General features: G+C 36.9%; 1 protein-coding gene and 1 pseudogene across 2 annotated transcripts in view; both read left to right on the top strand.

Annotated features, from left to right (window-relative positions):
• Nucleotides 1–19877, top strand: part of TRIM24 (tripartite motif containing 24) — a 109518-nt gene that overhangs the window by 21129 nt on the left and 68512 nt on the right. The gene's annotated exons all lie outside the window — the stretch shown is intronic.
• LOC123829676 lies at nucleotides 13492–18572 on the top strand (annotated as a pseudogene).

Genomic DNA, 19877 nt, shown 5'->3' with positions numbered 1-19877 from the left:
TTACTGTCTGTCTCTGTACTGGTGCATATTTATGTTTCTTCCTGTCCTCCTCATCTTCTAAACTTGACTTGTTTGTCGTGTGTTTTGCTTTTACTAATCTTCTCAACTCAGCTTTCCCACCTATCTTTTGCTATAAAGTTCTCCTCCCACTTCTGTGACCCTTCTATTTTGGTTTCCTTGTTGTCTTTCCCCTATTCCCTTCCACTGTGAAGGGTAAAGTGAGGAGATCACCCAGGACAAACCTTCAGGAATTTTGATACACAATGACTACTAGGTAAGGATGAACCTACAAAGGAGACTGAAAAGTGGCAGGAGAAAACCAGGAAAAAGTAGTATCATGAAAGCCAAAGAAAGAAAGCATTAACAAAGGCAGCAGTGCTGTCAAAACACCAAAGTGTGAGCTATGGCTGTGCCTTTTCCACCAAGGTCTGATAACAGGCGTGGAGGGAAAATTCTTCCTTGTGCGTTCTGTCTCGGCCTTAGAGATATTATAATCATACATTGATTCAGGTCTGCTATATACCTATATTCTTTAGAGTTCTCTACTTACTAGCCAGTTCTTGTTAACCCAGTTTCTTGATGTAGTTGATAATTACTTGTGTTAAACTTCCATTTTTCAAACTCAATGTGTGGCTTCTCTCTCCTTATTATATTCAGATGGTGCGTCATTTTGGGCAAAAGTGGTGTGTCCTTTTCAGCACTTTACATTAACAAACACAGTCTCACCCAGGCCTGTGTGGCTTGGTTGGTTGGAGCATGGATCTGTACACCAGAAGGTTGTGGGTTCGATTCCTTGTCAGGGCACATACCTAGGTGGTGAGTTTGATCCCTGCTAGGGGTGTGTATGGGAGGCAAACAATCTTTCTCTGGAAGCAATGAGAAAATGTCCTCAGGTAAGGATTAAAAAAAAGGATCTCATTCTGTCACATTATTGTTAGTGTTGGTTTTGTTCACTTGTTTAAGGTAATGAATCGCCATATTTCTCCACTCTAAGGATAGCCCCTCACCACCTTTGTAATTAATAAGAAATCTCCTGGGAGATAACTTTGGGAGTCCTTGTGAACATTCTGTTTCCCAAAAGACCTTAAATTGTCATCCACTGATGATTCTTGCCTTTGTCCATTATTGCTGTGATGTTGCAAAATGGTGCTTTTTCTATGCTTTAGTTGTTGTTAGCCTGCCATATGGGTGACATTTTTCTTTTCTATTTGCCATTATGGGCTTGTGAAATTTTTTTATATAATGTTCTAATTCATTTCTTTATTTTGATAATCAAATTGTTCCCATTTGGGCAGTAGGAACCCTTTCAAGTTAACATCTTGTTCTTTGACATGCCATTGCTCTTTTTGAGCACTTCTTATTTTCTGGCAAAACAGTTTCTAGTTTCATTTTTGTTCTGTACCAGTCTTGGCCATTTCTCCAAGGAATCTCCCCTTATTTTAACAAAGTCCAATGAATCTATTATGAATTTTTCTTTAGTGCTGTATCTGAGAAATCTTAACACAGGTAGTTTCTCCTTGAAGTTTCACAGTTTCAAATTTTACATTTAGGTCTGTGACCCATTTTGAGTTAATTAAAATTTTCTTTTTCAAATATCAATTTTAGAGAGAGAGACACGAGAAACATCAGTTTGTTGTTCCACTCATCTATGCATTCACTGGTTGATTCTTGTTTCTGCACTGACAGGGGATCAAACCTACAACCTTCGTGTATCAGGATGGCACTAACCAACTGAGTTACCTGTCCAGAGCTAGTTAATTTTTTATGTGGTATGTGGTATGGATTCAAGTTCATTTTACATATGGGTATTTAATTTTTCCACCACTACATTTCAAAAGGCTATCTTTACTGCATTGCCTTTGTCAAATACAACTTATCCATGTACGTCTGGGTTTGCTTCTCAGTTCTCTGTCTAATTCTATTAATTTGTTTGTCTTTATGCCAATACCACGCTGTTGAGTCTGTATACCAATGCTAAAAGATCTTATGCCAGGAAAACAGGAAAGATGTTTTGCAGGGAATTCTTACGTTTAACTGTAGAAATTAATTTAATGATGGGGGTAAGAGGTGACACAATAGTACGTACTCGTTATATGCTCTGACAATGTAGGTATGATACCGTTGTTCAGGAACTTAAGGAATATAGTTCACCTGAATCTTTCCTGAGGAGGCTATTAGAGAATTTCAGACAACCAAGAAATGGCCTAATAGAATTATTGGTTGCCTTACAGGAATTCGCCAGGAAATCAAAATATATTATTTATTTTATTTTCAAAAGGTTTTATTTATTTATTTTTAGAGAGAGGGGAAGGGAAGGAGGAGAGGGAGAGAAACTTCAATGAGAGATGGCCTCTCATGCACCCCTCTTGGGGACCTGGCCTGCAACCCAGGCATGTGCCCTGACTGGGAATCCAGCTGGTGACCCTTTGGTCCACAGGCTAGCACTCAATCCAGTGAGCAACACCAGCCAGAGGAAGATATTTTACTTTAAATAGATTCTGTAGGATGCAGTGCAGGAATGGTATGAGAGGAAATAAAGGGCTAATTTCTGTGTTGCTCATACTAGGGAATTATTAGTATTAATAAAAAGAGGCCTATGGTCATGTAAAGGTATTAGTATAAAGATAACCATTAGGAACAAAACCTAAACCTTTCTATCCCCAAAGAAATATTGGGGGTGAGGGGAGGAAATAAAGGAAAGAAACACAGTGAAATAATTTATATATTTTCTTTATAACAGAATTGAGATTATATCAGTAAATGGGGTTAACTGGCCTATAAGAGGAAAAAAATATTTTCAGGTGAACATAGCAAAATTCAACTTTGTGTTCTGTGCAAAAGATTTAACTACAAAACTGAAAGACTCAGGTTAAGAATAAGAAGTTAGGCCAAGTATAATGCTGGACAAATATATAAATAAGAACCCAGAAAGTACTCTTTGGATCATGCATAAGGTAGAACTCTGGCCAGAAATCATTAAGAGCCCACCACATTATGAGGCTATAAGCTGCGTATCTCAATGAAGATGTACTTTTGGATACATGGATATTAATGACAACTTTGATTTTTTAGAAAATGTTCAGGAGAGGCAATAAGACTTGGAAACATCGATAATAGAAGAATTAAAATCTTTCTCTGTTGCAGATAGAGCGAGTAGATATAAATTTTTTAAGGCAATCATAGACCTAAATAATACAACCAACAGGTGGATCTCATGGTTGTGTATTGCATATGAAGGAATACACCTTCTTTATAAATGTACATGGAACAGTGAAGAAAACTGATTATTTGTTGACATATAAGAAAATTCCTCTGATCTGGCCAGGTGTCTCAGATGGTTGGAGCATCGTAGGTAAACCAAAAAGGTTGCTGGGTCAATCCCCTGTCAGGGTGCGTGTGGGAGGCAACTGATTCTCTCACCTCTCTCCCTTCCTCTCTAAAAAAAATGAATAAATACATCCTTTGTTGGGGATTTAAAAAAGAAACTGCCAGAAGCACCCCCCAAAATAGATACTTTTGGGGGACTAAAAATTAGTTTTCACAATTCAAAAACACACTTTAACACGTTGCCAAACAACTTTGACTAAGGTGAAAACAGGAACAAAATTGCTAGGTTTCTTGACACGATACATCAGAATCAATTGGTTATACAGCAGGGGTCAGAAAACTTTTTAAATAGAAGGGTAGATAGTGAATGTTTTTAAAGTTTGTGGACCATATATTGTCTTTCACAGTTTTGAACTCTTCTGTTGTAGCATGAAAGCAGTCATAGACAATATACAAATAAGTGGGTATGGCTGTATTCCAATAAATCTTGATTTACAGGAACAGGTGGCATGTTGGATATGTCACATGGACTATATATAGTTTGCCAACCTCTGTGTTATAGCCAAAGCAATCATGATAAGAAAATTCTTAGCATCAAATGCTTCTATTAGTGAAAATGAAAATAAATGAATACTCAAAAAGGTAGAAAAACAACAAAGTAACCAAAGAATGCAGAAGGAAAGGTAATAATGGGTTTTAGATAACAGAAAAATGATAGAATAAATATGTCAATACTTTGGTCCTTTGAAGTTTTTTTGTTTTTTGGTCAGCCAATCCATTAACTAAATGTTTATTTTTATTTTTTTATTTTTTAAAGATTTTATTTATTTTTAGAGAGGGGAGGGGAAGGAGAAAGAGAGAGAAACATCAATGTGTGGTTGTCTCTTGTGTCCCCCTACTGGGGACCTGGCCTGAACCCAGGCATGTGCCCTGACTGGGAATTGAACTAGTGATGTTTTGATTCACAGGCCCAAGCTCAGTGCACTGAGCTGCACCAGCCAGAGCCCATTAACTAAATTTTTAAAAAGAAGAAACCTTAAATACAGTGGGACTGTAACCAAAACAGGAAATTCAAACATTCACAAATACAACTTTATGAAAATGTATGCAAATAGATTTGAAAATTGATATGGATCGTTTTATAGGAAAACAGTTTGTCATTTGACCCCAGTAGAGTTGATTTAAGCAGATCAAATTCCGTAGGGCAAATAGAGAATACTACACACTGTCCTGCACCAGTTTCAAGCCCAGATGGTTTCATACTGGAGGTTCAGTAAATCTGATAACCTCAGTGCTACTTCACTTGTTTCAAGATACAGAAAAACTTCTAAACTTTCAAATTATTTTTTTCTGAAGCATTTATAGCATCAGTATTAAAGCCTGGAAAGTATTTCACAAATACACAAAACTACAGAGCAGTTTCACTAATGAATATGAATATAAGATGTAAGTAAAATATTAATATGTAATATCACAGATTATATTGAAAAATCATGTCAAAAGTCTTTTTTTCCTAGGAATGTAATATCTGGATTACATTCAATATCTGGATTTCAGAGCTAAGGAGACAATCATATGATTGTAAAAAAGTCATTTGGCACATTTCAATTCTCCATGTTAACACACTGTATGCGGGAAACATATTTATACGTTTTATGTTGACTGGTAGTAGAGCACGTGATAAAAACTACCTGCAAACAATGTGTTAATAATCAGTAAAACAGGAATTGATAGGTCCTTTTAAAAAATACATGTATTTATTTCAAAAGCCAGCATCTTTATGGAGGAAACTCTAGAGGCTTGACCCATAAAATTAGGGATGGGGAAGGGATGCCCATTATCTCTATTTTCAGGGATATGAGCATATATGAAACTACTACAAATAATATGAAAATTTAAGTTGCAAGATACAAAATTATGCAGAAGTCAGTAGCCTTCACATATATAACAGTAACCAGTTGGAAGATAAAATGGAAGAGAAGATTTCATTGTAATTGTAAGAATTCAAAATAAAAAAAAATCTAGAAATCTAACATGTATATAATCTACATGGTAGAAACTGTCAGTTACTTATAAAACACTTAGAAGCGGACTTGAGCCAAATGAAAAGGTACTCCTTGTTTTTAATAGTAAGGATTGGGGGGGGGTATTAAAGTATAAAAGCTGTGTAATTGAAGTTGCATAGTACTGGTGAATGAGTAGATGGACCCAAGGAGCAAGAGAGAAAATCCAGAAATAGACATAATGTGTATGAAAATTTAGTATGTGATGTGCCATCTCTAATAAGGGGGCAGGAGTACCTTTAATAACAGTCCTATTATTAAGACAACTGCTTAGTCATCAAGAAAAATAACATTGGATCCAGTTCTCTTACTGTATACCAGTATAAATTCCAAATTGATCAGAGATCTAAAATGTAGAAAGTGAAGTACTAAAAATAATGAATTTCTTTATAAACTGGAAGTAGAGCAAACATTTCCCAGCCATTCTGGCAAAGCCAGGAACAAAAAGGGCAAAATTGACAAAATGGGAAAGTTATAATATAGTAAACACCATAAGCAAACAAAAGGCAAGAAACAAACTAAGAGAAATATTGCAACTTATGTTTAAAATGTTTCAAAGATAGCTAAGAAAAACAACTACAACCTGATAGAATAGGGTAAACTATATGTAGAAGGTCCACAAATAGAAGTGAGAATGGTCCTTAAACATGAAATGTGACAATATGCTCAGAACAGGAGAAATACAAATTAAAACTGTAGTTAAATACCATGTTTTCACCTACCAGACTGGCAAAAAAAGTAAAAGTTTGGCATCATATTTTTGGGTAAAACTGGGGGCAAAGTAAGACAGCATATTGCCAGTGGGATGCCAAATGGTGTGATTCCTGTGGAACAGAATTTGGCAACATCGAACAACATTGCAGTTGCATTACCTCATTGACCCCACAGTCTTCCCTGTATTCCTAAAGATAGATTTGCGAAAGTATCAAATGAGGTATGTGCAAAGTTGTTGCAGGATTGTTTGCAATAATGAAAGATTGGAGTGAACAGCAATAGACAACTAGTGGAATAAATCATGGTATATCACTGGGCGGATGTACAATAGGAATGAGGGAGATCTCTATAGACTGCTGTGGAGTGCATTCCAAGATATATTGTTGAGTTAAAAAATGGCAAGATGCAGAAGAATGTGTATTTGTATTATATGCTAACTCTTGTGGGAAATGGGATGAAATTGTGTGTGTGTTTTAGCTTTGTCTACTGAAAAGGCCTCAAAGCGGAAATATCTCAGGAGCAATGAGGGATAAGAGAAACAAAACAAGTTTGTATTTTAAAAAGAAACAATTAAAAAAAAACAACAACTAAAAATGGCTACCAGTGGAGGCAAAGGAGAATAGGGAAGGAATTAGGGCTGTAAACTGACCCAGGAAATGTAACTTTGTATTCCAGTATTGACTTCGGAGCAATGTAAGTATGTTATTTAGCCCTGGCCAGTGTGGCATCGTTCTGCAAACTGGAAGGTTGTGGGTTCGATGTCCCTGGGTTTTGAGTTTGGTATTGGTGGATTGTCAAAGGCAGCTGCCTTTGCTCGATGTTTGTCTCCCTCTTTCTCCTTTCACTTCCCCTCCCCTCTCTCTGAAATCAATGAGCATGTCCTGGGTGAGGTTAAAAAGTAAATAAGTAAATAAAGAAGCAACTCGACCCGCCGTGGAAGGCGGTCAGGAAGGCGGTCACCGGAATCCCCTGCGTGGCGGAAGTAGATACCGGGTCCTTCTCCATCAAATCACCGCTCTAGTCCGAGGCATGCGCCCTACGGGCTTCCTGCTGTGTTGCTCTGGTTGTCGGTGCAACGCACGCTAGTTCCTGTAGACGCCCTGAGTGGCTGCTCACGTGCAGACCTCTGCGCTTCCCAAATTTAAGGAAATGGTGCCGCTTTTACAGCAGCATTTAGTAAAGCTCAGCTTATTAATATAAAATAACATCTGAGCCCTGAGTTTAATTTTAACTGAGAAGTAGAATTCTTGGTCAAGAGAGTATGTGAATCTTAAACTTTTACTAAGTGGGTGGTAATGTGTGTTACTGCTGGCTAAGATGAGGACACTCACCAGCACTTGGTGTTATCAATTTTTTTAGTTTTTGACATTCTGGTGGGTGTTTCTTGTTACTTTTTTTGGATCTTATATGCTTTTCCCAAGTACCAGTTAGGTTGAGCAATTTTCATATGCATATTGAACACAATTGTGAAGTACTTGTTCAAATCTCTTTTCTATCTTTCTGTTGGATCTATTAATGTTAATAGGACTTCTTTAATATTCTTCCATTTTTGTCGTACTTTTTTTCATAGGTTCTTTGAACTAAACTTTAGTTTTGTGAATCTTCCCTTGTGGTTAGTGCTTTAACTTCAGAATTTTTCTATACCCCAAAGTAACAATTATTTTTCTCTATTTTCTTTCAAAAGCTCTATAGTTTTGCCCTTTATATGTAGGTTATTTTTCTAGATTTTATGTATTTTTAGAGAGGGGGCCCAGCAGGAGAGAGAGGGAGAGAAACATTGATGTGAGAGAAACTTCTATCAGTTAGTTACCTCTCGTTCACCTGCAGGGACCAAACCACAACTCAGGCACGTGAGCCAGCGAATCGAACCAGTGACCTTAATACATTGTGGGCCTGTGCCCAACCAACTGAGCCACACTGGTCAGGGCCACATTTAGGTTTTTGTTTCAAGTGCAGTTTATATATAGATAGCTATATATGCACTATATAGAGATAGATATAGCTATATATAGATACATATATACATAGATAGAGAGCAGTAGGCTGGTGTCATTTCATTTTTTACCAGCTATCCCAGCCTATTACTCAAAATGCCATTCTTTTTTCAATGCACTGCTATCCCTATCAGTTATTAGGTATTTTTATATGCATGAGTCTATTACTCAGCACTTAATCTGTTTCTTAGGCAGTTCTAATTTATTGATCTATTTGTCATTCCCTGAATCAATGCCACCCTCTCTTAATCGCTGTGTCTTTACAACTGGGTTTGATAGCTGCTAACACAGGTCCTTGTGGAAATTCCGTCCCTTTGCTTACTGTTCTTCACTTACTCTTGCCTATTTTTAGCTGTTTGAGGTACATAAATTTTGGAATCCATTTTCAAGTTCTACAAATAAAAAACCTGATAGATTCTTGAGAAATCATTAGGTTAATGTGGGGAGAATTTATATAGTTGTAATGTTGAGTTTTCTAATCCAGAGGCATGCTATTATTTCTCTTATGTTTTCTTTAGCGACTCATTAATTTATAATGATTTCCATAGGGATTTTGAATATTTTCCCTTAGGATTTTTCCTAGGACATAGTTTTGTTGTTACAAATGTCCTATTTTAACTTCCTTTTTACCTTTTTGATCCTTGTAAAAACAAATGTGTTTTAAATATTTCTTTTCAGGAACTTTGTTGAATTTTACTAATTCTGGTACTGCCTCTGTAGCTTTGATTGGCTTTTCTACATATAGACTCATGTCATCTGTTGGGTTGGTCAAAAAGTTCATTTAGTGTTTTCCATAAAAAAAACATTTTTCACTTTCATCAATAACTTTATTGATTTAGTTTTTTCTTGTAAGATGGCTCTAGTAGTACTTAGTTGTCTTTAACTTCATTTGAAACAATTGTATTGTGACAGCTGCCCTATCAGCTTGCATTTAAAAAAAAACAATTTCTAAATTTTTGTGTAGCCATTTTAATATTGAAGATAGAAGAAAATATGCAACTTTTTCAGCATATTATGCTTTATTATTTCAAGAAAGGTAAAAATGCAACTGAATTGCAAAAAAAGATTTGTGCAATGTTTGGAGAAAGTGCTGTGAGTGATCAAATGTGTCAAAAATGGTTTGCCAAGTTGTGTGTTGGAGATTTCTCCCTGGACGATGCTCCACTGTCAGGTAGACCAGTTGAAGTTGATAGCAATCAAATCAAGACATTAATTGAGAATGATCAACACTTTACCACTTGGGAGATAGCCAACATACTCAAAATACTGAAATCAGTGAAGTTATTGGTGAAAATGAAAATGTCTTTTATTTTACAGAAAAAAACTTAAGCCTTTTGGCCAAACCAATACTTTTATGAAAGTGGGCTGCCCCCATTCCCACAAGATGTGATTGGTTTATTTGAATAACTCTGTACGCTGACAGGGAACTGAAACCCACTATTCAAGCATAAACAGAAACCAAGTCATGCTCAGTTAGGGGACCTTATCTGTGGGAGTACAGTGGGGTCGGGAACTTTTGGTTAGGCTCTTTTTGGCACCCCCCAGGTTTATTAGAATTGAGACAGCAGATTATATTAAGCTTTAATTTTAGGCCTTACACCACCTGTTTTATTCCTAAAAGCCACAAAAGGTTTTGGTGTTTTCACTTGAGGAATAGATTTTTTTTAAAAATACCAAATCTTTTTGTATCTACTGAGACAGGATAATGTTTTCTTTTAATCTGTTATCTGGTGAGTTCTAAGAATTGATTTTCTAACAATAAAATGATCCTGCATTCCTAAGCAGAATTCTACTTAGTGATGATGGTATAGTCTTATTTTTACATGCTGCCGAATTTGATTTGCTAATATTTTATGATTTTTGCTTCTATGTTTAGGAGTTATGTGGCCTGTGATTTTCCATTTTTATACTGAGTTTTTCTATAGTTGTGCAAGCTTCATAAAATGATTTGTAGAGTGCTACTTTTTTTCAGTTCTCTGAAATAATTTGTAAAAGTTTGGAATTAGATCATTTCTTGATATATGATACCAATCAGGGCTTGGGCTTTCCTTCATGGAAAGATTTTGACTCCTGATTCAATTTTCGTGAAGTTTTATAAGATTCAGTTTCACTTGAGACACTGTAGTAGTTTCATTTCTTTCATTTGTACATTTATATAAATTTTCCGTTTTATTGATAAAGTACGTAATAATCACTTACTAATTGTTTCGATCTGTGTCATCTAAGGTTATGATATCCTCTTTCATTCCTGGTACTGGTTTTAGAGTTGTGTGCTCTCTCACTCCTCTGCATGGTCTCCATCTCCCCCTCCCCTCCCTCTCCCCCTCCCCCTTTCCTCCCCCTCCCTTTCTCCCTTTCCTCCCCCTCCCCCCTTCCTCCCCCTCCCCCCTTCCTCCCCCTCCCTTTCTCCCTTTCCTCCCTTTCCTCCACCAGAGGTTTTCAGTTTTATTAGTTTGTTTGAAGAACTACATAGCTCCTGTTCCATTTAATGGATTTGTAAAAAATTTCTTTGGGTTGCCCTGGCTGAGCGGGTGGGGAGGTTCAGTTGGTTGGAGCAATGTTCTGTACGCCAAAAGGTTGCAGGTCTGATCCCTGGTTGGGGTGCATACATTGGAGGCAGCCAATCAATGTTTCTAACATTGATGCCTCACATCGATGCCCCTGTCTCTGTCTCTGTCTCTCCCCCTCTCCTCCTTTCTCTCCCCCTCTCTCTAAAATCAGTAAAAAACATCCTCAGGCGATTATTTTTTAAAAATATCTTTTAAGTTTATTTTATTATGCCTTACCAACTAATACTTTTTTTATTGTAATGAAGTATGTGTAACAAGAAATTAACCACTTAAACCATTTTTTAAGTTCATAGTTCATGGCATTAAGTACATTCACAATGCTAGGTAATCATTACCACTGTATTCAGAACTTTTTTATCATCCTAAACAAATTCTCTACCATTAAGCAATAAATAACTCACCATTTCACCTTCCCCACCCCCTGGTAAGTTTCTGTCCTTGTGAATTTGCCTGTTTTAGACACCTCACATAGGTGTAATTATGCAGTATTCTTTATTTTTGTCTAGCTTATTGTAGTTAGTATAATATTTTCAAGGTTTACCCATATTGTAGCATCTAAAAGGAATTTCACTTTTTATGGCTGAATAATATTCTATTTTATGTATATAGTCCATTTTATTTATCCATTCATCTTTTGATGGACACTTGGGTTGTCTCCACCTGCTGACGATTGTGGATAATGCTGCCATGAACATTGGCATATATGTATCTGTTTTAGTCCCTTTTTTCAGATTTCTGGGGAATACGCTTAGGAGTAGAATTGCAAGATCATATGGTTATTCTATGTTTAACTCTTTGATAAACTATCAAACTGTTTTCACACTGGCTACACCATTATTCATCCCTTCATCAATGCACAGAAGTCTGACTTCACATCATCAGTGCTTGTTTTCATTAAAAAAAATTGATAATATCCATCCTTCTGGGTGTGAAGTGGTATCTTATTAAAGTTTTGATTGATTTTCTTAATGGTGAGACTCGTTTCATATGCTTATTGGCGTATTTTTTTTTTTTGAGAAATCTGTTAAAGTCCTTTGCCCTTTTTGAAGTTAAGTTATAGGGGTTCTTTATGTATTCTAGATATTAAATCTTTATCAGACACATTTGCAAATATTTTCTTTCTATGGGTTTTTTCATCCCAACAATAACCTTTGATGTATAGTAGTGTTAAATTTTGATAAAGTTAAGATGGCATCATTCAAAATGACAGAGTCCCTTTACTGAAACAACCAATAAACTGGAAAAAATGACCAGAACTGACTATTTTAGACTCCGTACTTTGATCAAACACTTAGAAGAACCAGAGGGTGCTTGATTAAAGGAGAGGCTGCTGCATTTTTGGTAAGAGGGCTCCAAACATAGCGTTGTGTGTTTTGGTTGTTCTGAGGGATGCCTGAGGACTGAATGCTGACCTTGCCAAGAGTTAAGGAGACTGCCTTCCTTCCTTCTGAAGCCAGACATTTTAAGAAAATCTTTGTCGGGTTACTGGCTGGCCACCGGACAACATGGAACTGGAGCTTAAGTGACCATACTCAACAAGGAATACATATACAGTTTGCAAAATAATTTGACAGAGTAACAAATGAATGGATCTAACCATCAACAATCAAAAACAGCAATCCCCAAGGAGTGGGAAAATTTGAGTTCTAGAGTCACTATAATAAAATCTGCCTTGGCTGGTGTGGCTCAGAGGACTGAGTGCTGGCCTGCGAACCAAAGGGTCACTGGTTCTATTCCCAGTCAGGGCACATGCCTGGGTTGCGGGCCAGGTCCTCAGTATGAGGTGCACGAGAGGCAATCACACATTGATGTTTCTCTCTCCCTCCCTTTCTCTCACACTTCCCCTCTGTCTAAAAATAAATAAAATCTTTTAAAAAAGTCAGTTTATCTTGATCCAAGTTTGTTGAGCTTATTAGAAGTGTAGATTCATGACTTTCATCAAATTTAGGAAACCATTATTTTTTCAAATATTTTTCTGCCTCTTCTGTGCTTCTCCTGGTATGTTTGACAGCGTCCCATAAGCCCCTGAAATTCTGTTCATATTTCATTATTCTTTGTTCTTCTCGAACTGGTAATTTCAACTGCCTTGTCTTCGGGTTTACTGATTCTTCCTCTTGTTTAAAATCTGCCATTTCTGTCAAATTCTTTTTTTATGAATGAACCATATTTCCTGTTTTTTTATGCTTTGCTGTTTTGTTTTTTTAAGAACTGGACATTTTGAGTATTTTTCCTCAGGGATTGATTTCATTGCTTGTTGAGGTCTTCAGCTTGTTATATAGTGACTTTTCCAAACTATTTTTACAAAGCCTTCCTTGTGTATATTACTGACATGTTATCTTGGCATTCAGCCTGTAACATCTCAGAGGTTTCTTTAAATGTGTAGATTAAAAAAGAAAAGTGTATATGCCTCTTTAAATGTTCCGATATATGTCACCAGAAAAGCTGCTGCTGGAGGAAACTAAATAAAGCCAAGTGTCTCAGCTGGCCCTCAGGGAACCCCCATATTAACCAAACCACACAATACCCAAATTTTAGAGTCAAGGTCTTTACTGTGCACCCTGATACCAGCCAGCCACTTTGGAATGTGGGCTGCTGTTGCCACATTGCAGCAGGGGGTTCAGTGAGTTGAGCACTGGCCTGCCAGCTGAAAGGTCACTAGTTCGCTTCCTGGTCAGGGCACATGCCTGGGCTGTAGGTCAGATCCCCAGTTGTGGGTGTGCAAGAGGCAACCAATCACTGTTTCTCCGGCACATTGATGTTTCTCTCCTTTTTCCTTCCCTTCCCCTCTCTCTGAAAAATAAATCTTTAAAGAAAACATTGAGCATGGTAGCTGGTCCATACAAGCAGCTCTTAACCAAAGTTCAGCAAGCTATCCTGTCATTTAGCATTTCCCTGGTTGCTGTAAGTGTCTGACCAAATTTCAGAGTTCTGTAATAGCATATTGATTGTTATCCCCCCTCCCCAACTTAACAGTTGTATTGGTGGAGGGACTAACCTCTGAAGATGCCATTTCAAAAAAAATGATATCCTTTGCTGGCCTTTTTGCTGTTGTCATAGTTTTCTTTTCTTTTTTCTTTTCTTTTCTTTCTTTTCTTTTCTTTCCTTTTCTTTTCTTTTCTTTCTTTCTTTCTTTCTTCTTTCTTTTCTTTCTTGTTTTAGAGAGTGGGAAAGAAAGAGGGAGGGAGAGAGAGAGAGAGAGAGAGAGATAGATAGATAGATAGATAGATAGATGTTGGACAGAAACACCAATTGGCTGCCTCCTGCATTCACCCCAACTGAGATGTGCAACCCAGGGATGTGTAACCCAGCTGGGGGACAAACCCACAGCCTGGGCATGCGCCCTGAGTAGGAATGGAACCAGCTACCCCTCGCTCCATGGCTTGATGCCCAACTGAGCCACACCAGTCAGGGCAGTACTAATTTCTAATGTAATTGCAGGACAAATGTCTAATTCTTTTAAATTAGTTTTCAGAGATGCAGAGTAGGGTTATTGTTCCTGCCATTTTTGGCAAAGGATTTGTTTTGCTGAGTATCAGATTTTTTTATATTGAATGCACTTTAGTCATTATTCCTTTTGCCATTTAAATTGTCTCAATTTGATGCCCCTCTTTCTTTTTAACTGTTTCTTTGCCTTCTAGCACAAAAAGATATCCCAGTTTTACCATGTACCACAGGTTAAAAAAAAAAATCTGCCACAGACTTGGAATCAATGATATTCTCCCTTTAGTGGGGTAATGGTATTTAGGATCAGATAACCAGGATGCTCCTGAGATATCACTTCTAAGCCTTTTGAAACTGGATAGAACTAAGAAATATTTTTAAAAATTCAGTTGTGCATATTAATATTTCTAAGTCAATTTTATAATTCAAGATTTTTACTTCTTTGATTTCACATTGTACTTCTTTATTCTACTGATAATCTTTGCTCTAATAACATTAACAAAATGTTTACCTTGACCACTGATTCAAATTTCCTTTATCTACAGAAAATTTATTACTTTTATAATACTACCAATATTCTTAATAATAAATTCTAATGAATGTAGTTTAACATTGCTTTGCAGTATTTTTTAAAAGAAAAATAAATTCCTGAAAGTATACCTAATATAGCTGCAGTAGCCCTCACAAAAACATGTTAAACCTTAATAAGGAGTATACAAATGAAAACTGTAGCAAGATAACTATTTTTTGCTTATCAGGCAAAAATCCAAAAGTTTGTTAACATCTGTTTATGAGGCCCTGAGGAACTAGGTTGTCATACATGTATACATTAGAAAATGAGGGTACATTTGGCAATTTCTTTAAAAATTGCATATTCTTTTATCCTTTAACCCACAGACCCACTTCTAGAAATCTGTTTTAAGGGTACAGCTGCATGACTGTAAAGCAATGTGTAATTAATGTTATTCATTGTTATCATTTGTAATAGCAAAAGATTGGAAATGGCATTTACTGATAAGGAGTGACTGCCAGGATATATTGTTAACAAAAGCAAGCTACAGCATTGTGTATATAGTTGGCTATTCTTTGTGCATGAAAACTGTAAATATTTTTTTAAAAAAGAACTTCTGGGGAGAGAAAAAGAAAAAAGTTACTGGAAGGATTAACATAGTTTAATGAAAATGGCTATAAGGAAGTGTGATAGAGGGAATGAAATGGGTAGAAAGATAGGGACAGAAGTGAAATCTGGTAAACTTTTTAAATACGGTTTTTTTGACTTGTGAACCATGTAAATATTTTACATATTTAAAAATAAGTTTATGCCAAAATAAAAACATAAACTCTAAAACTAAAACTAAATGAACTAGTGAACCTGAAAAAAAAATTAAACTGTAACATAACATCATATTGTTGAGTTTTATTATTCAGTATAACAGTTTATCTTTCACCTAGTGCATCTTACTTGATCTTTAAAGACATTTCGGCTGGATTTAGAGTTCTGGCTGTACAATTTACTGTGTTTTATCTCTTGGAAGATGTCTTTCCGTTGTCTGCCGATTTCCATTGTTGCTGATGAGAAGTAGGCTATCAGTCTTACTTTTGTCTTTTTATATGATCCATCTTTTTTTTTCTTTGCTTTTATGATTATTCTTTGGTTTCTGCAGTTTTAGTGTGATAGCTAGATGTCACATTGAACTATTTATTCTGCTTGGGATTCATTCATTTTGGCAAATTTGTAGGATTTATTTCACTTCAACAGAATTCTCACCCTTTATACTTCATCTCAATCCGTCCAGTTGAGACAATGATTAAATACTTGTTATTGGGTTGGCCAAAAAGTCTGTTTAGTTTTTTCTGTAAAATAAAAGAAACATTTTTTAAATTTTCACCAATAACTTTATTTGGATATTTCGAGTATGTTGGCTATCTCCTACTATTGGCTTTCAGTGGGTAGAGGCCAGGGGTGCTGCTAAACCTCTTCTAATGCATGACAGCTGCACAGCAAAGGATTATTTGGCCAAAATGTCAGCAGAAGCAAGAAACTTTGGAAACTACTTTTGACACATTTGACCAGTCACAGAAGCTTCTCCAAATACAGCACAGATTTTTTTTTTGCATTTCAGTTGCATTTTTACCTTTCTTGAAATAGTAAAGCATAATACACTGAAAATGTTGTATATCTTCTTCCAATCTTCCATAGTAAAATGGCTTTACAAAAATTCACCATTTTTGATAATTTTTTTTAATGTATGCTGATATGACAGCTGTCACAATACAATCTAACAAAATTGTTTTGAATGAAATTAAGACAACTAGAGCATCATATGGAAAAAATCAAACGAACTTTTTGGACAACCCAATACATTTTTTACATGTATATGTCTATTTCTGGACTCTGTTCTGTTCCATTGTTGTATTTCTATTCTTACATGAATCTCACCCTGTCTTGATTACTATAGGTCTATGGGAAGTCTTGAAATCAGATAGTGTAAGTCCTCCAAATTTGTTATTTTACAAATTGTTATTGTTGTTTCTTTGCATTTTTGTATGAATTTTAAGATTAGTTTATCTGTTTCTACAAAGAACCTGTTGTGATTTTAATTGAGGTTGCACTGAATCTTTAGCTCAGTTTGGGGAGAAGAAACATTTCAGTCATATTGAGTGTTTCAACTCAAGAATAAATATGTTAAACGTCTCCTTTATTTAGGTGGTCTTAATTTTTGTTTTGTTGTTTTTACTATTCAGGTTTTCCACATATTTGTTAAAATTATCTCTCAGTATTTTGTGTGGCTTTTTGTATGGATGCCTTGTGATGTTTTACATTCAAGATTATGCTCGCTGTGAATAAAAACAGTTTTATCCGTTCCTTTCTGACCTGTTTGCCTTTTATTTATCTTGCTTATTTGTGAGAATGAATATCCTTGCCTTCTTCTCAATCAGGTGTAGGATTTTCATACATGGCCTTTATCATGTTGAAGTTTTCTATTCTTGGGTTACTGAAAGTTTTTTCTTGCATAGGTGTTGAATTTATTAAAATGATAATAGAGCTTTTATATGAATGCTCAACCAATCTTGCATTGCTGTCATAAACCCTACTTAATCATGAAGTATTCCTTTTTATGTATTTCTGCATTTGATTTTCTGGTATACTGTTATTTTTTGTTAATCTTTGTTCATAAGTGATGTTGGCCTATATTTTTCTTTCATTGTAATGACTGCATCTGATTTTAATATCAGGGCCTTATAAAATGAAATGGGGAGGGTCCCCTCCTCTGTTTTCTAAAAAGAGTTGTTTAGAGTTGGTGTTACCTTTTTTTTTTTTAACTAAAATGATGGTTTTAATGGGACGAGAGATATGGTTACAATTAATTACATAGTCCGACACAAAAAATCCTGTGGGTGATAAGCAGACTGGCTATGGTGGACAACAGCCTGGCTTTGGATAGCAGCAAAGCTCCCAAAACCCCCCTCAGGGCCGTGGACAGCAGAACCAGTACAACAGTAGCAGTGGAGGTGGTAGACTGGGTAGTGGAAGTACCTGAGGCCAAGATCTGTCCGCTGTGAGTGGTGGTAGCAGTGGTGATGGGTATGGCAAGCAGGGCCAGAGCAGTGGTGGTGATGGTGGTTACAGGGGAGACCAGCAGGACCTTGGGGGCTGGGGCAGTGGCAGTAGTTAAAACCACAGCAGTGGCTATGAACCCAGAGATCATGAAGGTGGCTGTGGAGGCCGAGGCAGCATAGGTGAAAGTGGCCATGGTGGCTTCAATAAATTTGGTGATCCATGGAACCAAGGATCACATCATGACTCTGAATAGGATAATTCATACCACACCATCTTCATGCAAGGCCTGGGTAATGATGTTACGGTTGAGTCTGTGGCTGATTACTTCAAGCAATTGGTATTAAGACATATAAAATAGGACAGCCCATGATTAATCTTAGGGAAATGGGCAAGCTAAAGGGAGAGGCAACAGTATCCTCTGATGATCCACCTTCTGCTAAGGCAGCTATTGAGTAGTTTGATAGTAAAGAATTCTCTGGGGATGCTATCAAGGTCTCATTTGCTACTTGGCAAGCAGATTTCAACTGGGGTGGTGGCAAAGGTTGAGGAGAGTGAGAAGGACCCAGGGGCCATGGAGGCTATGGAGTGGTTGCAGTGGTGGCATTGGCCAAGGAGGATTCCCCAGGGGAGGTGCTATCAGTGGAGGACAGCAGCGAGCTGGGGGACTGAACGTGTCCTACTCTAACATGTGAGAACATGAACTTCTCTTGAAGGACTGAATGCAACCAGTGTAAGGCCTCTAAAGCAGATGGCGCAGGAGGCTGTGATCGAATGGCTGCTGAGCTGAAGACTGTGGGCGCTTCCGAAGGGGCCAGGGTGGTGGGGGCAAAGGTAACTTAGGCCCTGGCAAGATGGACTCTGGGGTGACCAGAGACAGGATCACAGGGACAGGCCATATTAACCTGCCTCCAAAGATTCTGGAACAGCTTTCCTTCCATATCCAGTGCTACCCTCATTATTTGGTAACCTTCCAACTCCTGATCGGTGCTGCTAGGTGCCGGCTGTTGACCATAGCCACAGTAGGACTACTGTTCATAAAATGATTTAGAACTCTGGGCACTGCCTTAGCTACCAGTTGAGCTATGTCCCTGAGAAGCTGACTGAGTGCCATAGCTTGTCAGTAAGAACCATGGATGCTCTGGCCATATAGTGTGAAGTGTCCTGTGACTGGCTGTAGCTACCACAACTCTGTTGTCAGTAGGGTGATTGCTCTGCTGCATTGTTACTGGGTATAGTCATTTGAGGCCATGTCAGCCCACGTGTGCACAGGCCAGCATGCGATAGGAGGTCAGCACCACAGAGAACGAATGCCTCGAAGACAGGTTTTCTCTTCTTAAGAAAATTTTGATAATCGTGTTTTTCAAAGAATCAACATGTTGATCATAATATTTCCAATACTACTTTTTTATAAGGTCCATGGAATCTCTACGAGTGACCTCTTTTTATTTCTGATTTTGGTCGTTTTTAAAATTCTTCATTCTATCTAGACGTTTATTAATTTTTATCCACCCACCACCTCTCAGAACTCGCTTTGGTTTCATTTTTCTTTATTCCCATTTTCTTTCTCCACCCGCCCCCTACCACCGCTTTCTGTTCCTTATAATTTCCCTTCTTCTATTTTCTGTAGGATTAATTCGTTCTTTTATTCCCCCTAGCTTCTTGAGGTACAGGCTTAGATTATTGAATTTTAGACCTTTCTTCCTTACACATGGGTTACTTGAAAGTAAGTTGTTCAGTTTCCAAATATTGGGTATTTTCCAGATGTCTGTTATTGATTTTTGAGTTTATCTCAGTGTGGTCATGAAGCATATTTGTGTGTTTGTAGTTCTTTTATTCATACTTGTTTTATTGCCCAGCACGTTATATATCTTGGTGAACATTCCATTCATACTTAAAAAATAGGCATTCTGCTTAACACTGGTCATTATTTAAACATCATTTGGATGAAGTTATTACTTTTGTTGGTTTTTTTAGAAATATCCTTACTGTTTTCTGTTGCTATTGATTACTGAGAGAAGAGTTGAAATCTCTCCACCTATGACAAAATAGTTTCTCTTCAGTTGTATCAATTTTTACTTTGTGTTCTAAAGATCTGTTACTTTGATATTTGTGCATTTGGCATGTAATATATTTTCATGAGGAATTGACCCCTTTACCATTTACGCTGTTCTCACATTACGTCTGGTAATAGTTCTTGTTCTGTAGT

The sequence above is a fragment of the Phyllostomus hastatus genome, unplaced genomic scaffold, assembly GCF_019186645.2.
Source record: "Phyllostomus hastatus isolate PE091 unplaced genomic scaffold, TTU_PhHast_1.1 phas_scaffold_114, whole genome shotgun sequence".
Classification (NCBI taxonomy): Eukaryota; Metazoa; Chordata; class Mammalia; order Chiroptera; family Phyllostomidae; genus Phyllostomus; species Phyllostomus hastatus.
Note: the sequence above shows the minus strand (reverse complement) of the source record. Positions and strands in the feature narration are given on the sequence as shown.